The following is a 13,198-nucleotide window of genomic DNA, read 5'->3' on the forward strand; positions in this document are numbered from 1 at the left end:
TCAAGAAAGAGACTTTGTGGAGTGCCTCTGAGATGGATTCTTAGAACAGCTGATGCTGGAGCCTACCAGGGAGAAAGCAATTCTGGATCTGGTATTGTGCAACGAACCAGAATTGATCAGGGACCTCGAAGTGAAGGAGCCATTGGGAAGTAGTGACCATAATGCAATAAGCTTCAATCTGCAATTTGAGAGGGAGAGGGTGCAATCGGAAGTGATAATATTTCAGTTGAATAAAGGGAACTATGGAGCTATGAGGGAGGAGCTGGCCAAAGTTCAATGGTGCAATACCTTAGCAGGGATGACAGTGGAGGAACAATGAAGGATATTTCTGGGTATAATGCAGAAGATACAGGATCAGTTCATTCCAAAAAGGAAGAAAGATCCTAGGAGGAGGCATGGGTGGCCGTGGCTGACGAGGGAAGTTAAGAAACATATAAAGTTAAAAGAGAAATGTATAGCATAGCAAAGATAAGTGGGAAAATGGAGGACTGGGAAGCTTTTAAAGAACAACATAGGATTACCAAGATGGAAATATGCAGAGAAAAAATGAGGTACGAAGGTAAACTGGCCAATAATATAAAGGAGGACAGTAAAAGCTTTTTTAGGTATGTGAAAGGTAAAAAAATGGTTAAGACTAAAATTGGGCCCTTGAAGACAGAAACAGGGGAATATATTACGGGGAACAAAGAAATGGCAGAAGAATTGAATTGGTACTTCAGATCTGTGTTCACTGGGGAAGACACAAGCAATCTCCCTGAGGTAACAGTGGCTGAAGGACCTGAACTGAAGGGAATTTATATTTGGCCAGGAATTGGTGTTGGAGAGACTGTTAGGTCTGAAGGTTGATAAATCCCCGGGGCCTGATGGTCTACATCTCAGGCTACTGAAGGAGGTGGCTCGAGAAATCGTGGATGCATTGGTGATTATTTTCCAGCGTTCGATAGATTCGGGATCAGTTCCTGTGGATTGGAGGGTGGCTAATGTTGTACCACTTTTTAAGAAAGGTGGGAGAGAGAAAGCAGGAAATTATAGACCAGTTAGTCTGACCTCAGTGGTGGGAAAGATGCTGGAGTCAATTATAAAGGATGAAATTACAACACATCTGGATAGTAGTAACAGGATAGGTCAGAGTCAGTATGGATTTATGAAGGGGAAATCATGCTTGACTAATCCTCTGGAATTTTTTGAGGATGTAACTCTGAAGATGGACAAGGGAGATCCAGTAGATGTAGTGTACCTGGACTTTCAGAAAGCCTTTGATAAAGTCCCATATAGGAGGTTAGTGAGCAAAAGTAGGGCGCATGGTATTGGGGGCAAAGTACTAATTTGGATTGAAAGTTGGTTGGCTGACAGGAAACAAAGAGTAGTGATAAATGGCCCAATTTTGGAATGGCAGGCAGTGACCAGTGGGATACCGCAGGGATCAGTGCTGGGACCGCAGCTTTTTACAATATATATTAATGATATAGAAGATGGTATTAGTAATAACATTAGCAAATTTGCTGATGATACTAAGGTGGGTGGCAGGGTGAAATGTGATGAGGGTGTTAGGAGATTACAGGGTGACCTGGGCAGGTTAGGTGAGTGGTCAGATGCATGGCAGATGCAGTTTAATGTGGATAAATGTATGGTTATCCACTTTGATGGCAAGAATAGGAAGGCAGATTACTACCTAAATGGAATCAATTTAGGTAAAGGGGCTGTACAAAGAGATCTGGGTGTTCTTGTACACCAGTCAATGAAGGTAAGCATGCAGTTACAGCAGGTAGTGAAGAAGGTTAATAGCATGCTAGCCTTCATAACAAGAGGGATTGAGTGTAGAAGCAAAGAGGTTCTTCTGCAGCTGTACAGGGCCCTGGTGATACCACACCTGGAGTATTGTGTGCAGTTCTGGTCTCCAAATTTGAGGAAAGACATTCTGGCTATTGAGGGAGTACAGCGTAGGTTCATGAGGTCAATTCCTGGAATGGCGGGACTACCTTACGCTGAAAGACTGGAGTGACTGGGCTTGTATACCCTTGAGTTTAGAAGACTGAGAGGGGATCTGATTGAGACATATAAGATTATTAAAGGATTGGATGCTCTGGAGGCAGGAAACATGTTTCCGCTGATGGGTGAGTGCCGAACCAGAGGACACGGCTTAAAAATACGGGGTAGACCATTTAGGACAGAGATGAGGAGACACTTCTTCACCCAGAGAGTGATAGCTGTGTGGAATGCTCTGCCCCAGAGGGCAGTGGAGGCCCAGTGTCTGGATTCATTTAAGAAAGAGTTGGATAGAGCTCTCAAGGATAGTGGAATCAAGGGTTATGGAGAGAAGGCAGGAACAGGATACTGATTAAGGATGATGAGCCATGATCATATTGAATGGTGGTGCAGGCTCGAAGGGAAGAATTGGCTTCTCCTGCACCTATTTTTTATTGTCTATTGTCTATTGACATTTTTCAAAGTGTCACCATCTATTTCCCTACATTCTATATCTTCCATATTCCACACTGATGAAATGTACTCATTTAGTACCTCCCCCATTTTCTGTGGCTCCACACAAAGGCCGCCTTGCTGATCTTTGAGGAGCCCTATTCTCTCTCTAGCTACACTTTTATCCTTAACGTATTTGTAAAAACCCTTTGGATTCTCCTTATTATCTCATGTCCCCTTTTTGGCCTCCTCATTTCCCTCTAAAGTATACTCCTACTGCCTTTATACTCTTCTGAGGATTAACAAAGGTGTGTAGTTTTGGGATCTCGGGAGTTTCAGGTTGAGGAGGGGATTGGTGGTTGTGTCTCTAGACCGTCTTGGGTGTCTCTATAGACTATTGTCAATTTGATGTTACCTAGGCATTAGAGCAGACACTAAATTCTCTATCAGTTCCTGGCTAGCTGTTAAAATAATGAAAGTGAGAACTCTCTGACTCAGATATTTTGAACGGTTCCAGACATTGATTACTTGCCAATCAGAAGTTTATATTCCCCAGGAAATTCCAACAGATTCTGCTGCATCAAGACTTCCACATCGACCTGACATGGAAATCCTGTCTTCACTGCTGCAATGTTATCTCTCTACCTGAACAGCTGGGCTAACATCACACTCAATGATTTCTGATACACCTCCTCAATATATGAATGTTACGTTCAGTTGATTCTGAAATGGAATTGCTTCAGGCTATGCATTCACAACAAAACATTGTACAGCAGAGGAACAGACCTTTTGGCCTAACAAGACTGGGCTGCCACATGATGCCTTTCTAAAATAAAAAAAACTTTTGCCTGTACACAGTTCATATCCCTGTATTGCCTGCCATTTCATATATCTGTCAAGTTGTCTCTTAAACATTGTTCTAGCCACCTCCAGCACCTCCACTGACAGAGCAAAACAGACATTTAACCACCCTCACTGTGTAATAAAACTTGCCCTTCACATCTCCTTTAAACCTGCCCCTTTTTCCTTTAAAACCTATGTCCCCCAGTAATTGACATTTCTACTCTGTGAAAATGACTCTGACCATCCATTCCATCCATGCCTCTCAAAATTCTGTAAAGTTCTATCAGGTTGTCCCTCATCCTTCAACATTCAAGTGAAAACACACCAACATTGTTCAATTTCTCCTCATTGTTAATACCTTCCAAACCAGGTAAACTGTTTCTGCATCATGTCCAAAGTCTCCACGTCCTTGTGTAGTCACCTGAACTGCATGTAATATTCCAAATGCGGTCTCACTAAAGTTGCAACTTTAATTGCTAATTTTATTCTCTATACTTTGTCCAATTAAGGAAAATTGCCATATTCCTTCCTGACCACCGTATTCACTTGTGTTGTTACTTGCAGGGAACTGTGGACCTGTATATCTAGATCTCTCTGTATGTTGATACAATGAAGGGTTGTGCCATTTAGCTGATGGAAGCTGCATGCTTCCATCCTGCATTAGATCTTCCAAAATATATCACCTCACATTTCTCTGCCCAATTCTTCAGCCCATCTACTTCCTGCTGCATCCTCTGACAACTCCTCTCACTATCTCCAGCTCCCCCAATATTTCAGCTTGCACCATGCTTCAAACTGTAATATAAGACAGAATTTAGCAAGTGATAATCAGTGGAGCTCAATTTGATCATTTCAAGATCAGTTTACAAAAGATTCAGGTGGAGCAGAATATAAGATCATTGCAATTTAAGCAAATGAACCTAAGTCGAGGCTCCACAGTAATTGACAAGAGGTGATGTTGGAAGCAATGAGATTGTGACCAACCAGATAGTTCATCAATACCAGAGCAAGGGTCAATATTAGCAACCACCGAGTTGTACTCCATGAATAGAGTAGAAATCTAACTTCTCTCATTACTCAGAGAGGATTGCTTTGATTCCACCAAACACCCTGCAGTCCGAGTTCAGCACCAAAAGTATTTCAAAATTGATGACAACATTACAGGGGTTACAAGGTTTATTGTGTTGCCTGCACAATGTAACTGTCTGCAGCTGAACATCAGCTGAATGTGAAAAAAGCGTGAGTGTTGAATGGCTTGCATTAATGCTGTTGAGCTTCAATTTATGTCTTTGAATGCCAGTCAGACGGAACAAGCAGCACTTCCTTGGTTATCTGATTTCACCAGAGGGCATACAAACCAATCAAGCTCATATCACTGATGCAGCACTGCCTCCAGACATCACAATCTTTTCCTAGACTATACTCTGCAGCTCTCTAAGTTTTTGTCACTGTGCATAAAGGTTGTTGGATCTTTATGACTCTTCAATTTAAGTGGGCTGATCCTGATCACCTGAGTTGAGCAAAATGAAAATGATAGTCAAAGAGAGTTTGGCTTTAGTTTTGCTATATCCATTACTGTATATATTTATGTTCAGATAATTGCTTTCGTAGAGCAGTTAGATTTATGAGAAGAAAAACAAAAAAAGTTCTTGTTACGATGTGTAACTGACATAAAGCTGGCAGGAAGATTCCTTGTATGTAATTGTGGAATAACAGAAAGGTTCTTCATTCTTTATGATGTTATTACCCAATGAGGCCGGAAAGCTTTGTTTCTGATATTGGTCAATGCACCAAAGAGTTCAACATTTCTCTGCTTTCCACTCAAACGGAGGTATTAACCTATTTCTTACAATCCCACAGATAAGAGTCAACAAGACACTTGATAATTTGAGGATGTAGTGGAAAATAGAAATGAAAATGCAATATCTTCTATTATGAGTGCAATCTTGTCCAGTTTGCATGGATTTTCTTTAAAGTACCTGACCTGTTATTATTCAAGAAAACGAATAATCTTTGACATTCATGGCTGTCAGTTCTACTGTCACATGCGTGGCAAAGTAGAAAACCCTTCTGCCCTTGTATCATACTGCAAATCCATTTGAAATTACAAGGATAGAATCTTTAAAGAATCTGAACATATTTATTATGCTAGCATAGAGCTATTAAAGTCACTGTTCTGGTTTGCTAAATAATTTTAGGGGTCAACACATTGTCTTGAAAGATGGAGTTAGGTCCCTGCATGAACTAATCAAATAATTCCAGTTAGTTTACTGTTTGTTCCTGGAAAAGCAATAAGCAATCATTTTCAATGTAATTGATCTCAGTGAGGTCTTTATTTGAAGTTATCTTGTGAGTGACCACTAATGATTTTGAATAGCTGGATGGAAATAATGACATTGGTTGTTACATGAAGATCATCTCAGGACAGTAGTGGAAAGGTATTGAAAAGAACTGACGGATAGAAAATGTTGTGACTATACCTGTATCCACCACTTCCTATGTTCATTCCATATACGAATCACTTTGTGGAAAAAAAAGGCCCTCATGTCCTTATTAAATCTTTCTCCTCTTACCCTAAAAAATGCCCACTGTCTTGAAATCCCTCACCCTAAGGAAAAGACCTTGCTATTTATCTTATCTATGCCCCTCATTATTTTATGAACCTCTATAAGGTCACTCTATAACCCCCTGAGCACCAGTGAAAAATATCCCATCTTATCTTTATAACTCAAACATTCCATTTCCAGCAACATCCTGGTAAATCTTTTTTGAATCCTCTCCAATTTAATAATATGCTTCCTATAACATGGTGACCAGAACTGTTCACAGTACTCTAGAAGAGGCCTCACCAATGTCCTCTGCAACCTCAAGATGACATCCAAACTCCTGAACTCAGAAGTCTGAGGAATGAAGGCAAGCATGCTAACCATCTTCTTAACCACCCTGTCAACATTTGATGCAAATTTCAAGGAAGAATGAACCAGAACCCTTACGTCTCTCTGTTTTACAACACTATGCAGGGTGCTAACAGTAATTATATAGTTTGCCCTTGTTTATTTTACAAAATTGCAATACTTCACATTTATCCAAGTTAAACTCCACCTGCCACTTCTCAGCCCATTAAGCCAATTGATCAAGGTCACTTTGTACCAGAGACAGCCTTCTTCACTGTTCACAATACCACTCATTTTGGTGTCATCCACAAGCTTACTACCCATGCCTTCTAAATTCTCATCGCTTTTGCTTATCTAAATGAGAGTCAAAAGTGAACTCAGTACTGATCCCTGGTCTCAGGCCTCTAGTCTGAAAGAAACAACCCTTAACCACCACCCAGTGTTTTCTACTGTCAAGCCAATTTTTTTAATCCAATTGGAATTTGCGGAATTCATTGCCACAAAGTGCAGTGGAGGCTGGGACGCTAAATGTCTTTAAGGCAGAGATTGATAGATTCTTGTTGTCTTGAAGAATTAAGGGCTACGGGGAGAATGCGGGTAAGTGGAGTTGAAATGCCCATCAGTCATGATTGAATGGCGGAGTGGACTCGATGGGCCGAAAGGCCTTATTTCCACTCCTATGTCTTATGGTCTTACGGTCTTATGGAAAGCTATCCCTGAAATCCCATCTAATTTTACTAAATGGTCCACCATGTGAAGCCTTGTCAATGGCTTTACTAACACCCATGTAAACGACATCTATTGCTCTGCTCTCATCCACCTTTTTGGTTACTTCCTCAAAAAACTCAATCAAGTTTGTGAGACATAATTTCACCTTCACAAAGCCATGTTGACTATCATTAATTAGTCCTTGCCTCTCCAAATGCATGTAAATCATATCTTTCAAAATCACCTCCAACAACTTACCGCTCACAGGTCTCTACTTCCCAGGCTTCTCCTTACAGCCTTTCTTAATAAAGGCACAGCATTAGCCACCATCTAGTCCTCCAGCAGCTCACCCATGAATCAATCCTGTTTCTGAACTGAAACTATGGGGATGGTCGCACAGTAACTCTGCCATGGTGAGATCTTAAAAAAATGGAAAATAATACTTCATATTTGTCTGTTATTAAAGCATGGAAATGCAAGTCTTCTATCTAAAAGTATGACTAGCCAGTTTTAGCTGATCCTTATATCTGAATTCAAATGTTTTGGTTCAAATTCTAATTCTGGAACATGAGGACAATAAATCTAGTTAACACTCTAGATAACATGGTTGGACAGTCCGAGAATCTGCTTTTCAACTGAGATCATTTTTTTCCCTGTTAGCTAGATGTTAAAGATGGTAACACCTTGAAGAAAAACAGTTTTTTCTTGATATTGTCCCAACAAAAACAAGTTATCTGGTCATGTACCTCACTGTTATTTGTGCAAACTTGCCACGTGCAAGTTGGTTACTGTGTTAAAATATGTTAAAACAGTGACCACACTTCAAAATACTTCAACTCGAAAACTCCTTTCAACATCCAGAGTTTGTGAAAGATCATGACTAATGAAAGGTTTTCTTTTGCCTTTCCTGCTGTCAGTGCCTATCTCAAATACTTGGGATGGCGGGAGGGCATCATGTGAATTCTCTTCTGACTTTATCTTGTTCAGTCACTGAGCTGTCAGAGAACATGTGAAATTTAGAGTGACACTGAAAGTCTGAATATAAAATACTGCAGGTACTGGAAATCTGTAATCAAACAAAAAACATAATGTGCTGGTGAAACTCAACAGATCTGGCAATATTTGTGGAGAGGGAAACAGAATTAACATTTCAAGTTTGATTATGATTACTTCTGAAGAAGAGTCATATTAAACTTGAAATGTTAACTCTGTCTCTCTCTCTCTCTCTCTCTCTCTCCACAGATGCAACCAGAACTGCTTTGTTTCTTCAGCACTTCCTGTGGTTTTATTTCAAGTTGCAAAATAAGGGCAGATTTTTTTTAAGCCTTTCATCATTTATTCAGGGCATCTCCTTGATGGTAAATATTTCCCCTGTAGTTAATAACATTCGCCCTCTGTACTTTTCCTTTTGTTTCATTTGATGGATGTGGACATCACTAGCAAGGTTAGCACTTTTGCCCAACTCTCTTATTCTGAGGAGGTATTGGTGAGCTGTAAATCCTGTGACTTATGGTAATTGCTAGCACAACTAGAACAACTCATGGTACAGTTAAGAGTCAGGAGCAAATGACTGGAAACAAAATGTCCTGGAGATCACAAGGGGTCAGGCAGCATCCATGGAGAGAGACCAAGCTAACATTTCGAATCTAAAGGACTCCCTGATGAAGAGTCATTTAAACGTGAAATGTTGGCTTGCTTTCTTTCCATAAATGTTGCCTGAGCCATTGTGATCTCCAAACTTTGTTGTTTTCAGTACAGCTAAGAATCAACTACTTTGCTGTGGGTGTAATGTCGCATATAGACTTGACGCTATCGGGATGGCAGATTTCCTTCTCAAGGGGACATGAATGAGCCAGTGCGGTTTTTATATCAGTCCAGCAGTTTCATTGTCACCATTACTGACACCCTGCTTGTTATTACTGCCAGAATTAGTTAATTAACTGAAGTGAAACCTCCTAGCTCTTTTGAAGTTTTCATTATTTGGAGATGCCGGTGTTGGACTGGGGTGTACAAAGTTAAAAATCACACAACACCAGGTTATAGTTCAACAGATTTAATTGGAAGCACAAGCTTTCGGAGCGATTAAACCTGTTGGACTATAACCTGGTGTTGTGTGATTTTTAACTTTGAATTTGTCAGGTCTGCTTAATCATTAGGAAATATATTTGGATTTCTAGTTCAATAACATGACCAGTATGCTATCATTTGTGAAATAGGCATTTCCTTGGTCGTTTACCTGGTCTCAGTCGAGTCTTGTTCTCTGGAATGACAGTATGTCAAGATTCTGTTTACAAACGCAATGAATCCTCACCCAAGGGAATAAATGTCCATTGAACAGGTAACCTAAATCTAGACATTGAACGAGACTACCACAGCATCACAAACTGAATTAAATCCGGGAGAGGACTATCTCGTATTTTTACTTCACTGAATGAACTCGGCAAACTGCCAGAATTGAAACTTGAGAGAGTGGAGTTTGGCAAATCTGAATCTCCATCCAGACACCTTAATTGCTGAAAGATAGTCTCTTAGATGTTCTATTAACCAATGCTTTCACGGAGACTTAAGAAAGATATAAAAACTGGCAGTAACAAAATTTTGCAATGGAAGGTTATGATAACAGGACAGATTTTTACAAATTCCTTTGTGGTTTAAGTATTAGCGGAGCTGGAATGGGTAATGCCAACAAAAAAAGGTTGGAGGTGGATGGCAGAGAAGGATCAATAATGGAATGAAAGAACTGCATCATTTTTCCCATAATTTTGAAGTGGTTTTATTTTAGGACCTCTGGCATAATTTGTCCAGGGTGGACTACATGCTATCTCTCATCACAATTGCCTTTGTCTTCAACATTTACTACCACATCCTAATTATCACGTTAAAGGAGGCTTACACAGCAAGAACCTACTCCCTCCTATCTGCTACAGAATTGCACCATGCCAGTTAGCAAGAGAACAATGGGTGGCAAGTGCTGCAATGCCAAAATTGGCCGACTGCTGCCATGTTTCCACTCGACATCACACAATAAAGTCTGTTCTGCAATGTTCCAGAATTCAAGGAGCTGGCTGCCTCATTCCCGAGAGAGAAACTTCAATTATTTAAAGGAAATATCTTAAATGCTGCTCCAACAGGTCACTTCATGTGAACACTTTAAATAAGGTATATAAAGTGACAGCATTATGCGTTTGCAAAGGAAATCTATGGCAGGAAGACAACCTTTTACAAATTCTTTTGTAATTTAAGCATTACACTTTTCACTGAAGTCAGAGTAATTTCAGTTGAGAAAAGCTTAATGAGGTCAGGCATCGTCACCCGCGGTAAGAAATTGCTCTTCTCCCTATCAGTCATCTGCTGATAAAAGCTCTTTTCGGGCAATGGAAGGTGGTGCACTCTTTTAACAAAGACACTGCCTGTTTCTAAAAACCATTGATTTACCAATGTGATGTTTGATTAAGATCAGATAATGTGTGAGTCTGCACTATGTTACCCAGATGTAGGCACACACACAATTTATCAGTGAAACGTTTGTAACTTCCTGCGGAACGTTAAGGAGTGCGCTGTCTAAATATGAAGTGTTGTTATTGTATTGCTTACTATGTGAAATATATGTTCTGTCATCTAAACAAAGTCAGTGAAGTCTAACAATGGCTGTATAAAGAGAAAGCTTTCTGCTCATTTCTTTTATCTCTGTGGCTTCCTTGCTTTGTCCAGTTCTTCAGAGCAGAAGACCCATGGTTAATTTAATAAAATCAATGAATCAGGAAAGAATCTGAATATTTACGCATGTATGAAATGCTGTAGTAATGCTATGGTAAAAATCATTTCAGATTATTGTTGCACAAAATAGTTCACTGATTTTCTCAGGACCCGATTGCATTACATTTTGGTGTGGGATGTGTCTGTGTTTGCTAAATATTAGCTGGATAGCTTGAAGTTCTACTGACTCTTTGCATTAACAACCTTTAGGCTTTCAATTTCTCTGAGTCCTTCAACTGTTGAAAGATTTGAAAGATTTCTTACCCATCTTTAATTGCACCATTCCAGATTCTTTAGTTTTTTTTAATGTATTTCTAATTAGTCTTATATTCATATCATTGTCAGCTACATCTTTCTTCTAGCAAATATTGTCCAGGGTAGAACTGAAGTTAAGCACTAGTATATAACTGACAGTAGTAAATTGGCAACCAACTTTATACTGGCTTCACAACTGGACTAAATGCATAACACACTGTTGACTTGATATTACTCATTTTGTGTTATCATTGAAGATAAATTCCATCTTTGTAGAATTCATTTATATTCGTTATCTCACCTTATTGATTAGTTAATCAAGTTTGGTGAAATTTATCTTGATACTTTTAGTATTTGTATATTTGTATACTGCATATTCAGTAATACAGCTGTTAATGGTTTCCCTGTGACTTCAACATTAATTTTGTGCAACATTGAACTCTCTCTCAATTCATTAACTTAACTTTCCCTTTATTCTTTTGAAATTGTCCTTTGTGAAATTAGTATCATTAATTTTCTCAGAGGACCTTATGTTCAGTTACTGAGATATCAGTGGAAGATCAGTAAAACCTGAGACCAATAGTAGATGATCAGAAGGATCCCTCTGACATAATCACCTATCAATTCTCCCAATTCCTGATCAAGTTAAAGTTTTCTATCTGTGACACCTATTGACCGAACATTATATGAATTACTTCTCATTCTCTTTGTGCCACCTCCTTAGCTGTCTGAGAGTTTGCTAATTTGATTTGATTTGACGCATTGTCACATGTACTTAAGTACAGTGAAAAGCTTTGTTTACGAATAGTACAGGCAGATCATAGTAAGCAAGGACATACAGATCATAGGGTGAAAAGAACATTTTGACAGAGGCATACAGGTGACATCTCACAGAGCTAGTGCTAGAAAAGATCAGCATTATTTGAGGTTAGAGAGTCTATTCATCAGTCTAATAATGGGTGGGAAGAAGCTGTTTTTGAACCTGTTGAGGGTGTGTGTGTATGTGTGTGTGTGTGTGTGTGTGTGTGTGTGTTCAAACTTCTGTATCTTCTGCCTGATGGAAGAGGTTGGAGAGCATTACTGGAGTGCAATGATTCTTTGATGATGTTGGCAGTCTTTTGTGGCAATGAGCCACGTAAATGGAGTTCATGATAGGAAGGTTAGATTCCATGATAGTCTGGGCTGTGCACTCAACCTTCTGTAGTTTCTCATGGTCCTGGGCAAAGCAATGCCATATTAGGCTGTTATGTACCTGGACACTACGCTTTCAAGGTGCATCTGTAAAAGTTGTTGAGGATCCTTGTGGACATGCCAGGCATCCTAAACATGGCTCTTTTTCTCACAGTCTTTACAGGTTGTCATGATCGATCATGCAGCAACCAGGTCTCGAGGATGACCTCCGCTGATATTCAAAGTGAATCTACACCAGGTACATAACTAAACATACACTCTAGCCAATTGAGCTAACCCTTACCCTATTTATTTCTTCTCTCTCTCATGACTTCCTTTATATCGAGGATCTTGTAACAGTCATGTATTCACATTTCATAGCAGTTCAGGCATAATAGAGTATCAGAAGGTACTTCATAGAGATGTGATCAAACAATAAAGTGTACTGAGCTTAAAAAAATATTAGATAGTGACCAAGGTTTTGTCAAAGATGTTGGATCAAAGAAAAAAGTTTTTAGACACAGAGGTGCCATTTGGAGCCTCCCTCCCTCCACACCCTCATCCCTGGCAAAGTTTTCTTTCCGTGGCCACATCTCATCTATCTAACATCCCTCTCACCCTCCACACCTCACTCCCTAATTTCACCCTCCCATCCCCAACTGGATCTGCCATCCTGCCTCCCTGGTGCTGGGCTTGTTTCTGACACTATGCTAAGGTGCAGAGAATGGAACACAGCAACTAAACCAATGGCAGAAACTGAATAGGTAGACAGGATTAATAACAGAATTGCAGATGCTTAGATCTAAAACAAAAACAGAAATTGCTGAAGAAACTCAACAGGCTTAGTAGCATCTGTGAGAAGAAAGCAGAGTTAGCATTTCATGTTCAGTAACCCTTCATCAGATGTGATATCATAGGTATGATTATTTGTTTATGTGCTGGATAAATATCATCTTGGGTTAAGTGACTTGAAACACAATTTAATTAGTCATTGTTACGGCCAGTGTAGTTGGTTTATGAAGATTTAATTTGCCAGTTAGTTTTGTTGAACTTTACATACTGTATCACCTACTGTTATTACAAAAATACAAATGTAAACAATACTAACAAATCTATCATAGAACAGGAGTAGCAATTTAGCCCTTTGTTCCTGA

This window comes from Chiloscyllium punctatum, chromosome 1, assembly GCF_047496795.1.
Source record: "Chiloscyllium punctatum isolate Juve2018m chromosome 1, sChiPun1.3, whole genome shotgun sequence".
NCBI classification, from domain to species: Eukaryota; Metazoa; Chordata; class Chondrichthyes; order Orectolobiformes; family Hemiscylliidae; genus Chiloscyllium; species Chiloscyllium punctatum.